The sequence below is a fragment of the Natator depressus genome, chromosome 9 (assembly GCF_965152275.1).
Source record: "Natator depressus isolate rNatDep1 chromosome 9, rNatDep2.hap1, whole genome shotgun sequence".
Lineage (NCBI taxonomy): Eukaryota > Metazoa > Chordata > Testudines > Cheloniidae > Natator > Natator depressus.
The window spans coordinates 39363367-39384132 of NC_134242.1; the positions used below are offsets into that span (position 1 = coordinate 39363367).

At 40.6% G+C, this 20766-nt stretch overlaps 1 protein-coding gene across 7 annotated transcripts in view; it reads left to right on the forward strand.

Annotated features, from left to right (window-relative positions):
• Positions 1-20766, forward strand: part of SPSB4 (splA/ryanodine receptor domain and SOCS box containing 4) — a 306597-nt gene that overhangs the window by 137264 nt on the left and 148567 nt on the right. For 3 of the 7 annotated variants that reach the window (XM_074963956.1, XM_074963958.1, XM_074963957.1), the window contains exon 1: positions 12439-12755. The exons of 3 other annotated variants lie outside the window; for them this stretch is intronic. The gene's annotated coding sequence lies outside the window, so the exon portion shown is untranslated. Of the gene's footprint in view, positions 1-11958; positions 12270-12438; positions 12756-20766 lie in introns of those variants that run through there. One more of the 7 variants, XM_074963953.1, reaches the window with a different exon arrangement.

Below are 20766 nucleotides of genomic sequence, written 5' to 3' on the forward strand. Positions count from 1 at the left end.
GACCCTTAAGTGTGGTGACACAAACAGCACCATTCTATAGTTGGGCTTTAAGACTTCAAAGGTGGAGAAGATGAGTTATTAGTGAGAAGGTATCTAGCTACACACAGAGATATGCTATCCAGTTTGAGAGATGATGATGTATGTGAAAGGATATATAGTACGATAGAAATTTTGACTATCAAGTTTTTGTGACCCTTTAGCTCAAGCTGTGTATAGCAAAGGGTTCTATGCTGTAGTCCTATATAGTGTTTCCTCTCTTCCTACATTAGTAAACATTGTTAATACACATGCTTTAAAACTGCTTTCATCTCTGATTCATACAACTTCTCTGTGAAGTAGCCTTCAGTGTGCTGACATGAACATAGGGTTGTATTGCTTACTCTGCTTTTTTGTTCTCATTCAAAGTTCACACACATCCTGGGTGTGAGCTCTGCTCTCTTTACTCTTCCTGCTTACTCTGCTGTGGCCTGCTGTCCTTGGCTGAACAGCTGCTGCTATTACACCACCTTTTTCCCCATCTGGGAGGGCAGATGGACTAATCCATAAACAGCCAATATTTGTTCATAGATCAGTTCCTAGATGGGGCTAAATTGAACAGTTGACAACCTTCCCAGCCATTCTGAATCTGTCCATGCTTGGACTATGTGACACGAAACCAGAGAGGTCTTCCATTGTCTTTACTACGTATAAATCTTGGAACAGTGAAAAAATGTAAAGTAAGAAATTGATGTTGTGTGGCCCAGGTGCTAAGAACACTTACATTTATTACTTTATTCCTTTGTAACACTTTCTGTAAAACAGTACACGCTTCAAGGACTTCCACTCACTTTCCCTTCCCCTACCAAACAACAACAAAATGTCTTCCACGGATACAGCACATACTGTGACATAATAAAAGTGACATTTGATTTTTGGTTTTGCATCTTCCCCTAACCAGGAGGAGTGTGAAAGTTAGAGAGCTTTCATTTTTCATGTTCCAACTGAAGCCGTGTTGCTTTTCATTGAACATTGTAATTGTGCTTTACTGCTTACACATTTAGTACATACTCATTGTGTTTAAGGGAATCAAAAAGTTATTTGACTTACGTATTTTCAGACCCTCACAATTTTCCCCCGAGTTTCTTAAAAAAAAAAAAATAAATCCTTTTTTGCTCATTTCTTACTGGATAGATACCTTCTCTACAGTGTGTTTGATGCCATCTAATAGAACACACTTTTCTGTAAGAAAAACCTCTTTCTCTGGCAACCTGTTTCTTAATAAACCTTAACTAAAACAAGTCATTACATTTTAGGAATAAAAAATGTTTATAGGGATTGGGCTTTTTTATGCCAATTAAACAGCTTAATTTAATTATCTATCTTTACCTTTACAGATCTTGAGTTTCTTTACGTAAGTCAGTAAGATTTATTCACCTTGGCAATCAATTATGCTAGACCAGTTCCTCTACCGAAATATTTATTCTTTTCCCTTCTTACCAGACCTTACTGGTCCTCTTGTAGACTCTGTCCATTGTCCCACAAGTCAGTCTATAACATTTTACAGACAATATTAATGAAGAATCTGTAGGTAACTATAGGTTACTGGAAATGGGCTGCGGTTGTGACAGTTCCATAAAGAAAATGATACATTTCACTTCAAAACATTTGTTGTCACAAGAATGGTAACAAATTTTAATTGAAGGGTAGAATTGCTTTCTTGTATAAATTGGCCCATGTGTATTGTGTGCTTTTCACCTTTGTTCACCATCTGTCCTGGCTGAAACTGATGTCTGCCATCTGAGGACTGCCTCCCTGATGCTTAGTTTTCTGATTAGATGCTCATGGCACCCTTAAAAAAAAAACCCCACACAACAAAAGATAATAGGGAGTCTTTGTATGGTGCACACTTCTATATCCCCAAGGCGCTTTTGTGTTTGCACCCTTCCAGCAGCCTTTTGTATGTCCAGACCCCAGATGGTTGCCTGCAGCCGCAGGCCTTTTGCAGAAGAATCATACACAAATTGTGTAATGGAAAATAAACTGTATTTACTGGGCTTTTGAAGTAAATGAACATTTCCAAGTTTAACAAACAGGCTCTGAGGGGAAATTGCCAAAAATGCATATTGCTGCAAATCTTGGTGAAATATTTAAAGAATTGATAACATTACTTAAACTATTTACTGGGTGCACTGAAAAACAAAGAAGTGCAGAAACTGAAGATCGAAGGCAAAAATATAAAATTATTATGATAAAAATCAAATATTTATCGCTAGAGGTTAGAGCTGGGCAAACAATGCAAACATTCCCATTTTTAAATAAAAACACTTGGGCCATGTTCTTTACTGACAAACATTTGAGTGATGTAGTTGTATTGGAAAAAACACTATCAAGAAGCAAATTTCAAAGTTGCAAGGGTGCATATTCACAGGAATTTACAATTGCAAATATTCTTGCTGAAAGTCCTTGTGCACTCATCCAGTCAGAGAACAGAAACAGTAACCTGTGGTTTAACTGAGACTCCTAAGACTCCGGCCTGAAATACTGGCAATCAATCTGAGTTTAAGTAATAAGAATTTAAAAAAAAAAAAAAGATATTAGTCAAATTCAAATAATGGCTTAAAAGCCATCTGCTCACAAATATTTTGGGAGCAGAACAAGTCTAAACATACTGAATAAAGTATTGATGTGGGTTATTTCCTCAGCTCTCCAAGATAGAATGCTAAAATGGTAAACAGAGTTCTTCTTCTAGTTAAGGAAGTAGTAATTGAGAGAGAATATTATAAAATATTATGGAAGAAGAGAGCTTGAAATAGTAAAATTACTGCAATATTAATTGACTGTCTAATGTTTTGATGAGGTTCAACAGCTGGAACACGTTGAGTGACAGTGATAGCGTGTCTGTTTTTCTGGAGGAATACATCTTTAGCCCTTGGCATTATTAAAGCTCTGTCTTGCAGAAGATTGGATTTTTCCTGAGAAAACAAGGGACTAATCTGGAGTTACCTTTAAGTAAAGAGATTCTGTTCGCAAGGAAGATACCTTGAAGGAGAAATGCTTATTTTGGATCTATATTTCCAGCTGCTTGACATTTATATTTCGAAATATAATGGAAGTTATCTGCTAGGGTAGCTTAAGGAGACCCTGATGAAGAAAAAACCTGTAACTAGTCTGTTCCATTTTCTTAAGGTATTATATAAGATAAAGCATGGTAGTGCATATATTTTCTAGATTTTCTTAAACAGATAATGTATTTACATTTGGGTGACACTTCTGTCCAAATTAACAAAGTATCATGACAGAATTTTCAATAATAGCTAAATAACTGACTCAGTTATTTATCAGAGGCATTATAAATGGAAGTATTCTTGGTTTGAGGCACAAGAGAAGTAAGGTTTATGTCTCTGTGTGTGCATACATTATGATCTCTATTTCTAAACATAGATATGACCCAATGTAAGGGATTGAGGAGTTTCCAGGAGTAGTTGCTTTGGGTCATTGTATACATGTTAAAAACCAGACACCATAGCAGTAACATGTTACTAACTCCAGTCCCAAATCCTTACTCATGAGGGGACCACACGGGTATGTTTTGTCAGCTCACTGGCACAATAAATATGTGAAGCAGGAGAAGGTTTAGAAAGGAGAAATGGGCTGTGACTTACTAAGTGTGCTGATGATACCCAGCTGTAAGTCTCTATCACATACGTTTTGGCATGGGGTAGTGGAATGTCCAGGTGATTTTAGGGCTTGGATGTCAATTCAGATAAGGCTGAGATAATGTTGATGTGTTGGGTGAAGCACCTGGATGAGTTGATGAGGATTATACTGACCCCACTAACTGAAGGAGAGTAACTGCTTTTTGTAACATGGGTGCACAATGTACTGCACCAGTTAGTATATTGTATCCTGGGCTGGTCTTAGATGCGCCAGGACTAGTCAAGGACACCTACACTCACCTGCCCCTGATAAAAAGAATTTGACTTTGTTTCTCAGAGGTTGATCTTGTCACAGTTACCCTTGACTTTGTTAATTTGAGATCAGATTGCTGTCATGCATACTACAAGCCGCTACACTCTGAAAGCTAGTACAGAATGATTTCTTGCTGCATCAATGGAGTTTCAAGCCAAGAGCATATTATACCAAAGCTCCAGGATCTACAATAGCTGTCTAACTTGTCCAGGTGGAATTCATGGCATTGTAATGCCTTAAAAAGATCTGAATAATTGGGAGACACTTACTTGAAAGGCGACCTCCCCATGCCAGACTGCTGCAGTTGATGTCAGCAGAGGCATTCGTGCAGAGCTCCCTCATTTAAACAGATCATTTTCCATGAGGGGGTCCTTTGCTTTGGCATTAAGCTCCTTGGCTTCCAGAACCCAAAATAGTTAGGATAGGCCTTTTAGCATGAATTAGGCTTTCTCGCAGTGGAAAGGATTTTTATCTTATTATGTCTTCTGGGGAATACTTGTTTTGTTTACTGATGGAGTAGGACAAGTAGTCAATTAAAATATTTATTTGAAAGTTAGGTTTATTTTGTATAAATCTAAATAAAATAGTTGAGGTGACTTTCATCTGTTCACCGTAATGTGGTGGTGTGGCTGCTATTTCCAACTACATCTTGCATGAAGAAAAGGCACACTTTTGGATACCAAATCCATAGAGAAATCAATTTAGTTCTGACAGTTGAAACTGACATAAACAATGAGACCATGCACTTTGATGAAGATGGGATATGAGTGAAATACAAAAGGATTTAAAAGACAAATTTTCCTCTTACCCATGGATATTGTATGCAGATATTCTGAGAAACTGGCTGTGTGTGTAGAAGGATAATTAATTATGTTATTGGATATGAACTATGTATTGAACTTTGGAACCAAGATTTTCAGAAGAGAGTAATGATTTTGGGTACCCAATTTAAGACCCCTTAAAGGGGCCTATTTTTAGAAAATACTGAACACCTACCCTTTTAAAATCAGTCTCCTTTAAAGTAGCTCAGATTGGTCACGCAAAGTTGCGGGACCCAATATCACTACCCACTTTTGAGAAGCTGTGTGGAATACCCTTTACATAAGAGTTAAATTATGTGGTCTTGATGGCTGGGTTGTCTGGACCAGTGTATACAGCCTTTCACCTTTATAGCAGTGGTTTGCATTGAATCCAGGGGTATATGGTAGTGACCCAAAAACGTTACCACTTTTGCGCAGCGGCCTCTGTGAAATGAGCAGTTGGTCTCAGTCCAGTTCCTAGTGCAATTCATATAATTAAAAAAACCCCATGACTCAGGCTTTGTCTACACCACAGCTTTTAGCGACATGGCTGAGTCGCTACAGCCATGCTGCTAAAAGTCGTGCAGTGTAGCCGCTGTTAGTCAGCTCTCCTGCCGACAAAAATCTTCCACCCCCAACAAGCGGGGTTAGCTTTGTTGGCAGGAGAGCACTCCTGCTGACAATGCACTGTTCACACCGAAAATTTTTGTCTTTCGGGTGTGGGGGAGGGAGATTAACACCTCTAAAAGACAAAACTTTTGTCTTTCAATTGCCAGTGTAGACATAGCCTCAGACAGCCTTGCTAGTGATCAGAGAACCAGTACCAAACAACCAGAGACTCAATTCACTGCTATAGGTGGTCCCTTCAGGTCAAGATTGAATAGTAATGTGACACAGCAGTTTCTGTAGATATGTATCGTCTTTCTAAATAAAGGATGGTTTTTCTCCTCGTCATCTGGAATTTAGTAATTACTAGAGATGAGCAAGAGTATAGAATTTTGTTTTGGATCAAATTTGACAATTTTTTACAGGTCTTTGTGACTTTGTTTCATCTGTTTTTCTCCCATCTGAACTTAAAGTGCCTGAATTTCAAGTATAACCAATTTATCAAATGCATCTCAACATATCTTTTATTATGTAAGGTCCTAAGCTCTTGGAAACTAGAGCTTTGTCCACACTGGCAAGTGAAAGACAAAACTTTTGTCATTCAGAGGTGTTAAAAAAAAACCCACCCTCCACCCCGCCAAAAGACAAAATTTTGTCGAGGACAAGTGCTGGTGTGCATAGGTGCCGACTCCGTGGGTGCTCCGGGGCTGGAGCACGCACGGGGAAAAATTAGTGGGTGCTCTGCACCCACCGGCAGCCAAACTCCCCCCCCCCCCTCCACCGCCTCCGCCTCATCCCCTGTGCATGCCGTGTCCCTGCTCCTCCGCCTCCCACCCAACATTTGCCACCACCAAACAGCTGTAGCAGTCTCTGGGAGGGAAGGGGGAGGAGGCAGGGAAGAGGTGGGGCCGGAGACAGGATTTGGGGAAGGGGTTGGAATGGGGGCAGGAAGGGGCAGAGTTGGGGCGGGAACTTTGGGGAAGGGGTTGGAATGGGGGCGGGGCAGGGGTGGAGTTGGGGCATGGCTGGGGGTAGACGGGGGTCGAGCACCCACTGGCACCACTAGAAGTTGGCACCTATGCTGGTGTGAACAGCACTTTGTCAGCAGGAGCACTCTCCTGCCGACAAAGCTAACACCGCTCATTGGGGGTGGAAGATTTTGGCGGCAGGAGAGCTCTCTCCTGCTGACAAACAGCGGCTACACTGCGCACCTTTTAGTGGCACGGCTGAAGCGGCACAGCTGTGTCACTAAAAGCTGCGTAATGTAGACACAGCTTAGAACTATGCTACTTTGTATGTTTGGAAGTTGCCTCGTACTTTGTGGATGCTACAAGAAACATGCATCCGATAAAGTGAGCTGTAGCTCACGAAAGCTTATGCTCAAATAAATTTGGTAGCCTCTAAGGTGCCACAAGTCCTCCTTTTCTTTTTGCGAATACAGACTAACACAGCTGCTACTCTGAAACCTGTCAAGAATGGTTGTGTGGCTAGATGAGAGATGATTTAAAAAAAACAAACACATTTACTAAAGCATATATGAAATTGCCAAATTTGGTCCAGATTCAAATTTAGCATCAGTTTTAAAAATCACAGCCTAAAATGGTTTCTGCACTGATGTGATTGTTCTCCATTTTAAGTATAAAATATAGCAACTGCCAAACATTTTAAAAAAAGAATGGTAAAGGCAGCAAATAGCAATTTTGAAGGGTGACCACTTACATTAACAATTAAATAATGAATTTGTGGAATGGAGTTTGCTGAAAATGAAGGCATCCTGTTTTTTTGAGAGGGTGGTGTAACTTCCTGATCTAGCTCCCTGTGTAATGGGACTTATTTTTAAAATACTCTTATTAGTTTTGCAGTAAAGTATTTAATTTTTAAAATATCATGTCTTTGGTAAGGTGTTCATTATTTTTCATTGAGAGGCTCATCGTATAGGAGGGTTAGAAACCAAAGATTTTATTAGAGGATGACCAAATCTTGCTAAAATAACCTGTAAAATGAGATGTACAAAAGAACTTGCAAACACTTGTGCACGTGCTTAACTTGACTAGTTTGAGTAGTCCCACTGATTTTAAGACCTGCATAAGTGTTTGCAGGATCTGGGCCTTAAAAGGTATAATGAACAACCATGAGAGGAAGGATGATCCAGTGGTAGGGCATGACTAGCTTCACACTTCACACCTTGTTTCAAGTCTCTGCTGTGCCCCAAACTTCTGTGTGACTGTCATTTAGGCCCAGATTCTCCAAGGTACTGAGGCTCCTCATTTCCATTCAGTGAAAATTAGTAGCCTCAGTATCTGATGAACCCCGTCCTGGGCCTTCACTGAACCACATTGGCTCCTGGTGCATGTACTTAAGTGTAGTTCTGATTGTTTTCAGCTAAGAACTTGAAATATCCACTCTCAACGGCTGATGGAGGCTCATGACATTGTCAACATGAAACCCACACACTTAGCGATGGGAGGTGGGTGTCAAATGTCACACGAGCAAGGAATCTCATCAAACTTTTTGGTTACGGGGGGATCGCTGAAGCTCTGTGTCATCTTATCCTCTCTATAGTAGCAGTCAAGTTTAATCTATATTGGCTTTTGCAATTAGTATTTCTTTCAATATACTGTAATTTCCATATGCTTATTTACTCATAATTGAGCGCATTGGACAATGTTCATTTCTCTTAGATGGCTGTCTTGCAATTCTGACAGGCCTTAGTGATCTCCCGTTTGGGAGATAGAAAAGATTTTCTATATGGCCATCTAATAAAATCACTATTTCCTAGTGTTTATTTTTGTTAAACCTTCCTTTTTAGATGCCATGATCACACCTTTATTCTGGCAGAGAAAATTCTCAGGATCATTTCCTGATCAACCTCAGGAATAATTTAATTTAAAGCTTTGTTTTTTGTGTTTTTTGTTTTTTGGTGTGCAGTTCCAAACATCTCTACCACAGGGCTGAATCACTGTTGATTTATGCTACATAGAGATTTAGTGTGCAAATACTGTCCTGTACTGGCCATGACCAGCTAACACATTTCCAAACACAACTTGCTATATCTACACTAGGTGCAAATCCCTGTTTAAAATTCTTAGTTAAAACATGACCTTTTCCCCCCCACAAGTCGAGACATAGGCAAAAGGGTCTATCATTTCTATCCTTACACAAACAGTATGTGTCAGTCCTCAGTAACCAGTATAGGCAGTAGCACCACTTTCTAAACACTCAAGTAAACGTACATTTTGCATGTGCATTGTGTTGGCCAAATCTCCCTGCTCCCTGATTGTTCTCACTTGTTTGAGTTTCAGGCCTAAGTACCCAAGACTATCTGGGAAGATAAAAGGGAAGAAGTTGTTGAGTTGCAAAATTGCTCTTTAATCTTCCATTGCAGATTTTTTTTATAATAGCACCTACAGTCCCTAATTAGGATTGCGGGTCCATTGTTTTAGTCACATTACAAATGTTGTAGTAGACATGGTCCCTGCACAGAAGAATATATGATCTAAGAAAATAGGTAACAAATCTATCCTACAAGATAATACTGATTGTGAAAGGGCTTATCTTTAGAAAAATAACAGCCCTGTTTAAGACTGAGAAGAGGAAAGGATGGAGCAGAGAAATTAAATTTGAATACAGTGACTGGCCTAGCATTAGAAATCAAGAGACCCAGATCCTGAGAGGTATTTAGGCTACTACCTTGCTTTAATTTCAATGGAATTTAGGAGCCTAAATACCTTTGAGGATCTGAGCCAGAAAACCTTCATGTTAGGGTCATAGCATGACTTGCAAAGGCCTGTTGCTGTTTTTGAGTGGGAAGCAATGGAAATATTTACGCAAACTTTTTCAAACCTGGAAGAAGGTTAAAGTTCTGATTGGGTCTTATATTTTCTGTTTCATCCATCTCTAATGGTTACCTAAGTGGTGGAGAGAGAGATTTTGAAAGAGGGGAGATATAGGCTTAATATAACTCTCACTGTATGCTTTTTTAAAAAACATTTGTTGGAGTTCCAGAACATTTGTTCCAACGCTGTTCCTCTATCCCACAGAGTACATTGCAACTGTTTCACAATTCCCCCCTGTTTATGGTGTGAATCATCTCCAGGATAAGATTTCTGGATTGTCACTGTGTGTCGCTCTGAAGCCTAGAATGTCTGAATCCATGTGAAGCAATGGAAACAGCTAAAAGCAAGGGTGACAGATCTTTTTGTCCAGAATATCCCCAGGTTCAATCATTGCTGGGATTTGCAGTCTGTCACTGTCCAAGTTTTAAGTTCTCAGCCATTTTGACTTTATGAATTATACCTGTGTGACAACAATGTACATATCTATTGCCATTGTACTAAGAGAGGTAGCTCAACTAATTACCACCCTTTCTATACAGCTAATTTTCATGCAACTATTTCATTGGTTGTATGAGAGAGACTACGTAGATGATAGATTACTGGCTTAGTTGCCACACCCTTCCAACAACATGGGCTTTCACTAATTTTTACTAATGCTGGTGCTAGGAATGTCCCAATAAAGTCTATCAAACAAACAGCAGCTGTCATAAATAAGGGAGGTCTACCTCCAATCTCTACAATTTTGGGTGTGGAAGTTTGTTTTCTTTCATTTATCTCTACTTTCCTAAATACGTAGCACTGCAAAATACACGGGGAGAGTTATTTTAAAATATCAGTTTATTTAAAACTGAACAGCCTTAAATGGAGCTGAATCAAATTGTATGGATAACTCACATTCATGCAAGTCAAATTACTAACCCCAATGATTTTATAATTGACGATGTTGCGAACTTCACTTTAACCCTGATTTTAAAGAGTAGCAAGCTCTCAATCCTCAGAATATTCAACTGTTTGCATGCGCAGAACTTGCACCCCTGCTGCCCTGAAACATCCTTTCAGAGGAGTAGTTTGGTAGTTAACTGGTCCAGTTTAGGCTTTCAAGTTTAACACTCAGTTCAGATAAAAGTGAAAATTCACACTTCTTACTGCTTTTGTTTCAGATTGTCTGGCTGGAGATTCCAGTAGAAAAAAGTGCATTAGTTTACAGTGGGAAGGCTACCACCACCAGCAGGGTTAAAAATGTCTTTTTTTTTTTTAAAAAAAGAAAGCTTAGATCCCAGAGAATACAGCTTAAAACACAGAGAATACAAAAAGACCATATGTCCTGACCCCTATTGTCCCTGCACATAAGGAAGAGTTCTTTTAAACCTTAAGATGTGTATTATTTCAAAGACTTTTTTTCTGTATTTGAAGGTTCCTTAGTCCATTACCTGGTCTTGAGGTGACAAATATCTGGATAAGAGTAGTGAAGTCAGCATCTGAAAGAAAAGGTTTCAACTTGCTAGTCAGGCACAAATATGGGGAAAAAAGCACATATGCAAATTATTAAATGGGGTTTTGAATCAAAGCCATTATTAGCATCACAAAACATTGGGTTTCATTTTAACTAAATAATGGAATTAATAAAAACAGTGTTCTGGGGGGAAAAAAGACCTGGATCTTGCACTGTGATTTCCACATGCACAGCACTGGATTCTAAGTCAGTGACACAGTTTGCTTGAGCAGATCACAGTGCAGGATCGGGGCCATATTTAGGAGTTGTTTGTTTATTTAGCGTCAAAAAGTTTGTGGGGAGCTATACAGGCCTATGAAAAGACTGGTCTCTATTCCAACAGTTTAAAACTTGAAGCCACGATCCTACAAAAATGTACATATCACATGTACTTAACTTTACCCCATATGAATAGTTCCTTTAGATTTTCCTGGGACTACTTTCCAGTAAAGCTAAGCACACTTTAAGTCTTTCGAGGATCATGGCCTAATCAGACCACTTACAGACAAAGAGGGTGGGGTGTAAGGATGGATAGATTTGCAAGATTTCCCTCCTGTTCCTACTCTTTATTACAGTCCACACCAGTACATTGGTAGGGTGATTTTTCAGAGGTGCTGGGGCAACCTTAGCTTCCATTGACTTTTGTGGGAGCATTGGCAAGGGGCACTCAGCACCTCAAAAGTTCATATCAACAATGTGTTCTGGTACAGGTGGGCTGTGTGCGTGTTTAAACAAACAGAAATCTTCAGGTGCCAAAGTAGAAGTTGCACACAGGGGCGCTGGAACAATTATTATAGTAGGGGTGCTGATGATGGAAACCATGTATTTGGTGTTTGTTATTACCAGGGCTTAAATTCGCAATGATTATTTTCTGGAGCCCTCTCTCATCCAGGGGGGAGCAAGTTCCCTGGGGTTCAGGGCTTCAGCCCCACGGGGCAGGGGTAGGGAGGTGTGCTGGGGCTCAGGGCTTCAGCCCTGGCATGGCATCTCCCCTGGGGCTGATGCCCTGAGTCCCAGCGTGACACCTCCCACAGGTTTGAAAATATTTATGGGTGCTCCGTTCCCGTGGGCTCTGGCTGAATTTAAGCCCTGGTTATTACTAGTTCAAGCCAGGGGGTGCAGTAGCACCCCTAATTCCAGCCCCACTGGTTGCACATGAGGATCCCATGCACCCTTTGTGACCCAAGGGGTTAAACAATGCAGCGCTGGGCTGGCTCAGTGAACTTGTGCTCTTGGTGAGCAACAGACAGACATGCACAGGAAAGCGTGTGAGGAATTGCAGTTTGTGCAATAGCAAGAGGAGCTCTATTATTACCCAGCTGGTAGGCTCAGGCTTGTGTGCGTTTCGACGTCTGTGTGGCAATGCTGGTGTTGGGGGAAGGGGCGTCACCATCTGTTCTTAATTCCCTGGTCATTGGATTAGTAGCCCTTAGTGATGAGATCAGCAGGATCAGCTTTCCCGATGGGGCACTGCACTCGCTTCAGCTGCAGGCTCTTCCCATCTGGGCTGTCTCTCTGGAGGGGAGAGACAGAAAGAGGAATCTGAGGCATGAAGTAAATTAGCCTTTGAAGGAGCAACAAAACCAGGTCGGCAAAGGGCAGGAGGGTTTTCTTCTGGGGGGGAGTGAGGGCACTTTTTCTGCGGGAAGAGTTGTGAAGTGTTTCGTGGCTGTGCTGGGTTGCTTCGATTTTGTGTTACAAGCTTGTATCCTACTGATTAAGGAAGTGTCCCCCCCCCCGGCCCTCCCCCCTTTCCTCTGGCTTGCCTGTTTGGAGCCCCAGCACACACCACACAGATGTGGCTTTCTCACACTTCGTTAAGCAGCCTTCAACTATATCTTTGCTTTTAAACCTGCCTCTTCGGGAGGATTTGCTTGTGCTAGGCTACAGCTGCCGGAGTTTGGAAGCGTAGATCGGTTGCCGTTGAAGAGGAAAATACTGTTTAAGGAAATACTTTTGCGAGTCACAGCTCCCTTTTTCGTTCCGTTTGTTTACTTGTGGTTCGACCTTTTTCCTCTGGATTTTTGTATTCCCATAACGGATCAGGCTAAGAGGTGCTTTAATATTTTTATGGTAAGTTCTTGCAAGGTGAATGTTTCCCAGTGATTACGAATGTTGTTTTATTCCGTGATATATTTAGTGATGTACGTTTTTGGAACAGTGGCTACAAGTTTAGTATTTAAAAACAAACAAACAACCCCCTGTATCTGTGGTTGAAATAATATTGATACACATTTTCAGAAATGCTTGTAAAATTCATGTTTAATTGTGGCCTTGGTTTTCACAACAACAAAAGTGCGAAAACAAAACAAACCCCCATAGGTTTGTGCTGCCTGGTTGTGAATTTAGATGTTGGTGGAGCTCAAACAATCCTAGTGTAAACAAAAATCTGTGTATAAGGCAGATTGTGATGCTTCTATCTGTGCGATATTTTTAGACATTTAGAAAATGACTTTTAGAGGCAAAAGACTTTTAGACTTCAGGTGAGCTACTTAGAAAAATTTGAAATATTTAACATCTCTTTGGCACAAGTAACACAAGTTATAATTTTGTCTGTAACCAAGCCAAGTTCTTATGGTATGTGTGAGTTCTAGTGAAAAAATGTATTCAATTAGTTTGCCCTGTTGCTACTTTTAAAAACTTCAGGCAAGGGTGTTCTACGAAATTGGTCTGATCCATATTTGGAATAGTAATACTTTTTGAAAGCATAAAGGCTGTTGAATAATGTGCCACAACTGTTTCCTGTTGAATTCCTCCAGCGTAGAATCCCATTCATCCTGGAGGAGGAGGAACATTCTAGTTTAAGATCAGTAGGTAAAGTTGATGTGCCATTTGGCATGTTAATTTAAATGTGTTTTCCTCCCTTGTATTTTGTAAAATATACATTACACAGTGCTGTGGGGTGAGAAGCATTCCGAATCCAGACTTGATCAGTTATTACTTTAGTCACCAGTTTGATATTTCAGAGTAACAGCCGTGTTAGTCTGTATTCGCAAAAAGAAAAGGAGTACTTGTGGCACCTTAGAGACTAACCAATTTATTTGAGCATGAGCTTTCGTGAGCATCCGATGAAGTGAGCTGTAGCTCACGAAAGCTCATGCTCAAATAAATTGGTTAGTCTCTAAGGTGCCACAAGTACTCCTTTTCAGTTTGATATTGGCTGCAGCCCAGAGTGCTGCTAGTCAAAACCGATTTTTTCACAATGCTTCTATTGCCCTTGGTGACAGAAACTATCCATAACAAGATAACACTGCATTGTGAAAGAGTTTATCCTTAGAAAAATAACATTCCCCCCCAGGGCTATTCCTAATGTTTGTTTGGTTTGTGCAGTGCAGTGCATGTCAAGGCACAATGCATTTTTAACGTCTTTTCCGTAACAAAAGCAGGAACATGAGAGTTGCAGTTAGACTTATTTTGTGCTGATGACAGAATAAAGTCAAACGTGAATTCATTTTTAAAAACTATTGGGCAATGGGTTTATAACATTTGTACAGTGGTATTATTAACAGAAGTGTGTTCTAGTAGCTAAAGCACAAAACTGGGTGGTGGGGGACCTGGCTTATATGTTCTTGTTTCTGCCATTGATTTGTTGTGTGACCTTGGGCAACCTTTCTGTGTTCCCATTTCTCCATCTGTTCTGCACTTCCCTACATCACAATGGTGCTAAAGCTTAATTTATTAATGCCTTTGAAGCACTTGAAGGTCTTCAGATGGATCGTACTGTAAGTACCTTTATACACTGCAGGTTTGGGAAACTAAGAGCTGAACTTCTGCATTAACTGTTTTAGGGGGATCCAGGAACAATAGTTTAGCAGCCCCCTAATGCGTGTGTTTTCCTGACCTCCTTTCTTTGCAGACTTCACTTAAATTCATCTGATATCATCAGTCTTCTTGCTCAGTATTCCTCAGTGCTTTGGTGCAATACAGTGATATAAGGTTCCCTTTTGGGAAATACATTTTATAATAGTCATGCTGAGATCACTTGCACAGAGGTGCCCAACTGAAGATACAGCACTAACTAAGAAATATACACTCGCTAGAGCAGACTAAAATTGCTAATTTTTGTTGAGGCTGTTATGACTGTCTTTTATGATTTCATAAGTTTCCTGTAGCATAAGAATTGCTGAGTGATGGACCATCTCTCATGCTAGTCCAAATAAAGCAACTCAATAACTCATCAGACTTCACTGTTGCGTTGTAAACTTAATGCAATCGGTTTTTCAGGTACCAAAAATACCAAAACTATTTCTGGCTTGTCTTCCTCCACAGACACTGCTTGTTCCACTTCTTTGTGTAGGTCACTAATACTCCGTCCTCTCCCCTGCAGGGGAGGAAAGTGTTATAATAGAGCTTGGTGCTGTTTCATGGATTGTACAGGGTTGCATGTGATGGTTATCTTGATGATATGCTCTTGAATTTTACTGATCTTGTGACTAGCCCCTATGACTAATTTGTTTGTTCTTAGACTGTTGTAGTAATGCACCTGGTAGGATTAAAATTAGAATGTGGGGTTCTGAGATCTGACTAGCCTTTCACTGTTACAAGACCTTGATCAGAATGATTAGCAACCTCATGTTAAAAACATTTCTACCAGATTCCTCTTGGCTTAAAATAAGGGCATGTTTTTACCAGGTTCAAGTCTTGTAAATCATAGTGTATTTTTAGCTGTCTCTTCTACTTAGCTCGCTTGGCTGCTCTCTACAGCAATGCTGACATCCTTCATTTACAATCCCTTTGCGCTATGGCAACATTGCTTCAGTGCAAATTTAAGAAAGCTTTCAAAGGAATTCCAAGAACTGTAAATTCCAGCTTAAACAATGGTAATGTAGATATGCTGTCTGTCTTAATAGAAAATAAATACAAGGGAAATATAAAGGTATTTTAGTTTTAACCAAGTGTCCCAAGATGGTACTTTGACATAAAGTTTAGTGGAACTTGCAAATCCTGGCTTCAGGCCAAAGAAAGGGTTACAACATGGAGCAGCAATGGCTGGTACTCTGTGGAGATGCCTTGCTTTATTGTGTGGTCTAAGACAGGAACCTTAACTCATGTCTGTTGAATTGTAAAGGAGTCATGCTGACAAAACCCTCTTTAGATTGACAGTGCTAATTTAGATTTCTCTGGCTGAGCCACATAAATAAAGTACGCTACTAGAGTGTAATGGAAAGAAAAGATCAGGTATGTTGTACTATGTAAATATGTAGTGAGGCAGTTTTTTTTTTCTGGTTCCCATTATAAAAACTGTGTTTTAAGATTGGCCAGTTGGAACTAAATCAATATTATCAAAATTTAATATAAAAGTGCTGTTTATATATATATATATATATATATATATATATATATATATATACATACACACACACACACACACACTTAAAAGTTTGCAATATTTCCATAGAATACCATACTTGAGGATTTATCATTTAAAATATAAACATTTGCTCTGGGTTAAAACTTGCCAGATAGGCAGGCATGCAGCAATTCTCCATAGATGACCCTATTTTGAGAGTTTAATGTACCCACACTAGGCACACCTATGTCATATATCATTTGAAAGGTTATTTCATGTATGTTCAGACTAAGTACGATGTGGAAATGTCAAGTGGTGCCATAAGCTTGCAGGTGAGGTTGAACAATGGTGCCCAAAACCAGTGTGATCTTTTTTATCATTCCAGAAACACTGCAGCATGACAATGACTACGTTTACCCTCTCATCAATCATTCACTTGAGCTCTTAGCATGCCATCCAGAGCGTCATTTTGACCTGGGCCACCCTGTACCAAGCTCACTGATCCACACGTTTTTACATTTTCTTTATCTGGTGGGCTGGGCCCACCGGCTGATATATTCCGAAGTTTGATGTTGAAACTTACACACAGAGCTTTTATTAATCATTGGAGTGCAATTTCAGCACTTTCACCAACTGTCTGATAAGAGAATCCTGCTTCCAGAATCCTCTAGCAAATTTAGACGTACCAATCTGTACCAATCCATACCAAACTCATGCTTACCACATTCATTCATATCAGCCACAGTAATTGATAATAATTTGGCACCGTCCCAACAGTAAGCGCATATTCGCAGAGATCATAATGATGAACAAGATGATAATGATGTTGACATTTCTAGGTATCATTGAAATGTGTTGCATTTTGTTATACTTCTAGATTGTTACGCTTTGAGGTCACACAAATCCAATTTCATGTCTTGAAATAATACATTGTCATTAAACTAACAATGACCTCTTTGAAATATTTGTATTCACTTCTGATGTGTTTATGGCGTTTATTTTTTTTTTTATTCTTTTCTGTGTGAGAATGGTACCACTTGAGAGCTCCACACCATACCTCATTTTAAAGTAGACATAATAAGTCTCAAATGATGTATGAGGTATGAGGGTACATTAAAGTTGGTCAAATGGCTGTTGTCTGCCACTCGCCTAAGACTTGGAACTCAGACACTTATTTTTCTTGTAATTTTGTTAACTATAAATCCATGTCACACTATTTTCAACCCCACTCCCCACAATTTTTGGTGTTAAGCTTTCTCTTTAAAATTAATTTTATAGACTGTTGGTGCAAAATATGGATTACTAAGCAAGCTATTGATGTTAGCTGATGTACACACTGTTATAGGAAAAGATGTTGTTACAGCCAGATGCTTTTTTCCCCTAGAAACCACAGTATTCCTCTATAAAGTAGTTTTCCTCTTTCTTTCAGATAGAGCAGGGGTGGGCAGACTATGGGCCACGTCTAGCCCATGGGACCTTTTAATCCAGCCCGGGTAGCAGGGTTGGGGGCTTTCTGCATGGCTCCCGGAAGTAGCGGCATGTTCCCCCTCCGGCTCCTATGGGTAGGGGGGCCAGGGCCAGGGGGCTCCGCACGCAGTTCTTACCCCAGGCACTGCCCCTCACAGCTCCCATTGACCAGGAACCTCCAATTTCATGAGCAGTCATGGGCTACCATACAATTTCTATACACAAATATGGCCCACAGGCCAAGAAGTTTGCCCACCTCTGAGATAGAGCATAAAATGCATCTTTCTTGCTAACTCTTCAATGTTTTTCTTTTGGAAGATTCAATCTTATTTCATATGGATTGTTGGTAAAATATGTTGACTGGGTTCTACCATGCAGCCTGAGAACCAGCACCAGAACAGCTCTGGGTTCACAGCTTGTTAACAAAAATGAATGATAGACGATCACTCTCAGTTGAGGAAACCCCACCATTGCACTCTAAGGAGACTCGCTTGTCATCTGGAGATAGGGAGTGATGTACTCATTGGCTGACCCTCTCACGGTGTAGGATTATAGGTACCATTTGTGGTGGCATAGACTGGCTGGCTGGCTGCCAGATGAACAAACTCTTGGAATGCTACCTGGTGGGGTACCGAGGAATGACTTTGCAGTTACAGCAATCCTTTCTCTTTAAGCTTGAATAGTGGCTTTATTTCTATTTGTTTAGAGCTGACACTGTGTTCAGTGCTGTATGCTATCCAAAAATGGAATCCCTGCCCCAAAGTGCTTTCATTCTCAAAGCCAGACCTAAAAGCAAACAGGACGCACTGGGAATTTCAGAGGTCCATGGTACCATTTAGACGTGGGGAGGAGTGGAACCTGATTATTATCTCACCTCTTACAGGCACCATTGAGGAAGAGGACTATGCAGGTTAGAAGGGGATGTTGCACCCGGATGGTAGAATGGAAAAATGCACAGACTGGAATGGGGAGGAGACAAGACTGGTGTTTGTGGAGCAGTGGTGGCTTTTTTCCAATTTTAAAAAGTTTTAGCCCTACCATTGGCTCTTTCGGGCAGGTGCCCACTTTTTTGTACCAATGCAGGGAGGCTTTTTAACCCTTTACAGGTAAAGCAAGCAGAGGAATAGCTACCAAGAGGGATTTTACAGCTAACTGGCTGGCTGCGTGTCCTTAAAAGGGAGCTACCCCTCCCCCTTCATTTATCACACCTTCCTTTATCTGAAATAAGGTGCCTAGTCTAAGGTCCAGTCTACACTACAGACCTAAATTGGTATAACTACATTGCTCAGGGGTGTGAAAAATCAACACACCTGATCAACATAAGTAGGTTGGTATAACTCCCTATCTAGACAGCTCAATGTCTGCAGGCGACCTTCTCCCACCAACGTAGCTACCATCTCTTGGGGAAGTGGATTAAGTAAGCTTATTGAAGAGCTTTCTCCCATCAGCTCTTAGAGCATCTTCATTCACGCACGGCAGCGGTGCTGTGCTCATGCATTGTTTTAACTTTATATATGCCCTAAACAACATGGGTAGTATTTTTGGAAGTGCTTAGCATTGGCCAAACTGTGCTTCTGTAGAAATCAGTGGGAATTGAGCGCTTTTGAAATTCTCACCCTTCTTGTTTTTCTCTGTGTGTACCAGAAAAGGGAACTTTCTACCTCTGTGTCCTTTTCTTTTTCGTCCCAACTCCCTCTTTGTTTCTCTCACCGTCTCCTTCCCACCTGGCCCAATCCTGTTGGGCAAGGGACTGGAGTGCAGATCATGCTCATCCTCCAAATGTGGAGGGGTGAGGATTCTTCATAGTAGGCCTGTGATAATAAATTTGATGATGTCATCCTGTAAAATGCAAGAGAGGTCACAGCCATGGATTTGGGATGTCTCTCAAATTGAGCGTAAAAAGTAAGTTGTGGTGAGATGTAAAATCCAGTTTGAAAATACACTAAGCACAGCTTGGATTCACTAGCAAAGCAAGCATTTCAGAACTGTAGAGTGAACTCTTCAGCAGAGCCAATATTGTGGGCTTTTTTATAAATATTTCCAAAAACCTATTCAAAGCTCACTTGTCCCACTAAAAAGATGATAAAAATTTGTAACTCTTGTGCATTTAATGGACCAAATCCCTTCAGGAAGTGACATTGGGGATGAAATCTCTGAAGATTCCTCCCACACACATTGTCCTGGCAGAAGGTTGGGGCTTGTAGAAAAGGATACAGGTCATGCCCTCAAACCTTGGGGATCTATACAAGCCTAGGGAACTCCGTGCAGAGGCACTGGGTGGGATTCACAGGGGAACTTAAGTGCCTAACTGCCCCTGGAGTTGCCCAAATCCAAAACTTTGATCCTCAAAACCCCCACATAGCTGTTGCCAGTCTCTGGGTGCTTAAATTGTCAATGGGAATGTGTGTAGTTGTCTCCGTCTCGACAGCATTGAACAGCTTGGTGGCTAACATGGCTCAGCCTCAGCAAGATACACAAAGTAGGCATTCCCTACCTATCTCACTGCAGAATCCGAGATGTGCTCTCACACTGCTGTAGTACGAATCTGTTGGATCGGCCCTTAAACAAAATACAGCCAGAGGAGTTGGTGGTGCCCCCTTATACTCAGTTACCCAGTGCTTAGAGCATCCACCCAGAATGTGGGAGAGACAGGTCCAAATACCTACTCTACCTGATGTGGAGCAGGGATTTGAACCCAGGCCTTTCCCCTCCCAGATGAGTGCTCCCATTACTGTGCTGTGGAGTTCGTCTTTCTCTGCCCCAGTGAATAATTATACAAAGTGAAAGAGCTTCAGCAGGGGAGGGCTGGAGAGAGACCCACCACATAAGTATTCTTTCCAAGACACAATATTTATTATACCTGAGCAACTTCATATCTTCAGAAACGTTTTGCGCAAAAAAAAAAGGGGGGGGGGGGAAAGCTATTTCAAAACTGCCAGGGGAATTTGAATGCTCAATTACCATTAATTTCAGTGGATGTCTAAATCCCTTTGGATGCTTCATTCTCTGCCTACTTAACTTAAATGTGTGAAGCAGAAATTCACATCTGTGAGGGGGTGCAATGCTAGAGGTCAAAGTTTTTTTTTGTTTTGTTTTAAAGGATGTTTACTGCACAACAGGATTTACCTAGAATAGTATTTGCAGTAGTATGGTTTTTACAGAAAAAACCCAACAAAACTGATATAACTGGAAATCGTAACTTTTTTTATTTAAAACAATTAAAAATGGGGTGAAAATGAGGTAAAAGGCATGATATTTCAATTGTTACCAGTGCTGGCTAGTAAAACTTACAACTGATGATCTATTAAAGTCATGCAGAAATATTTA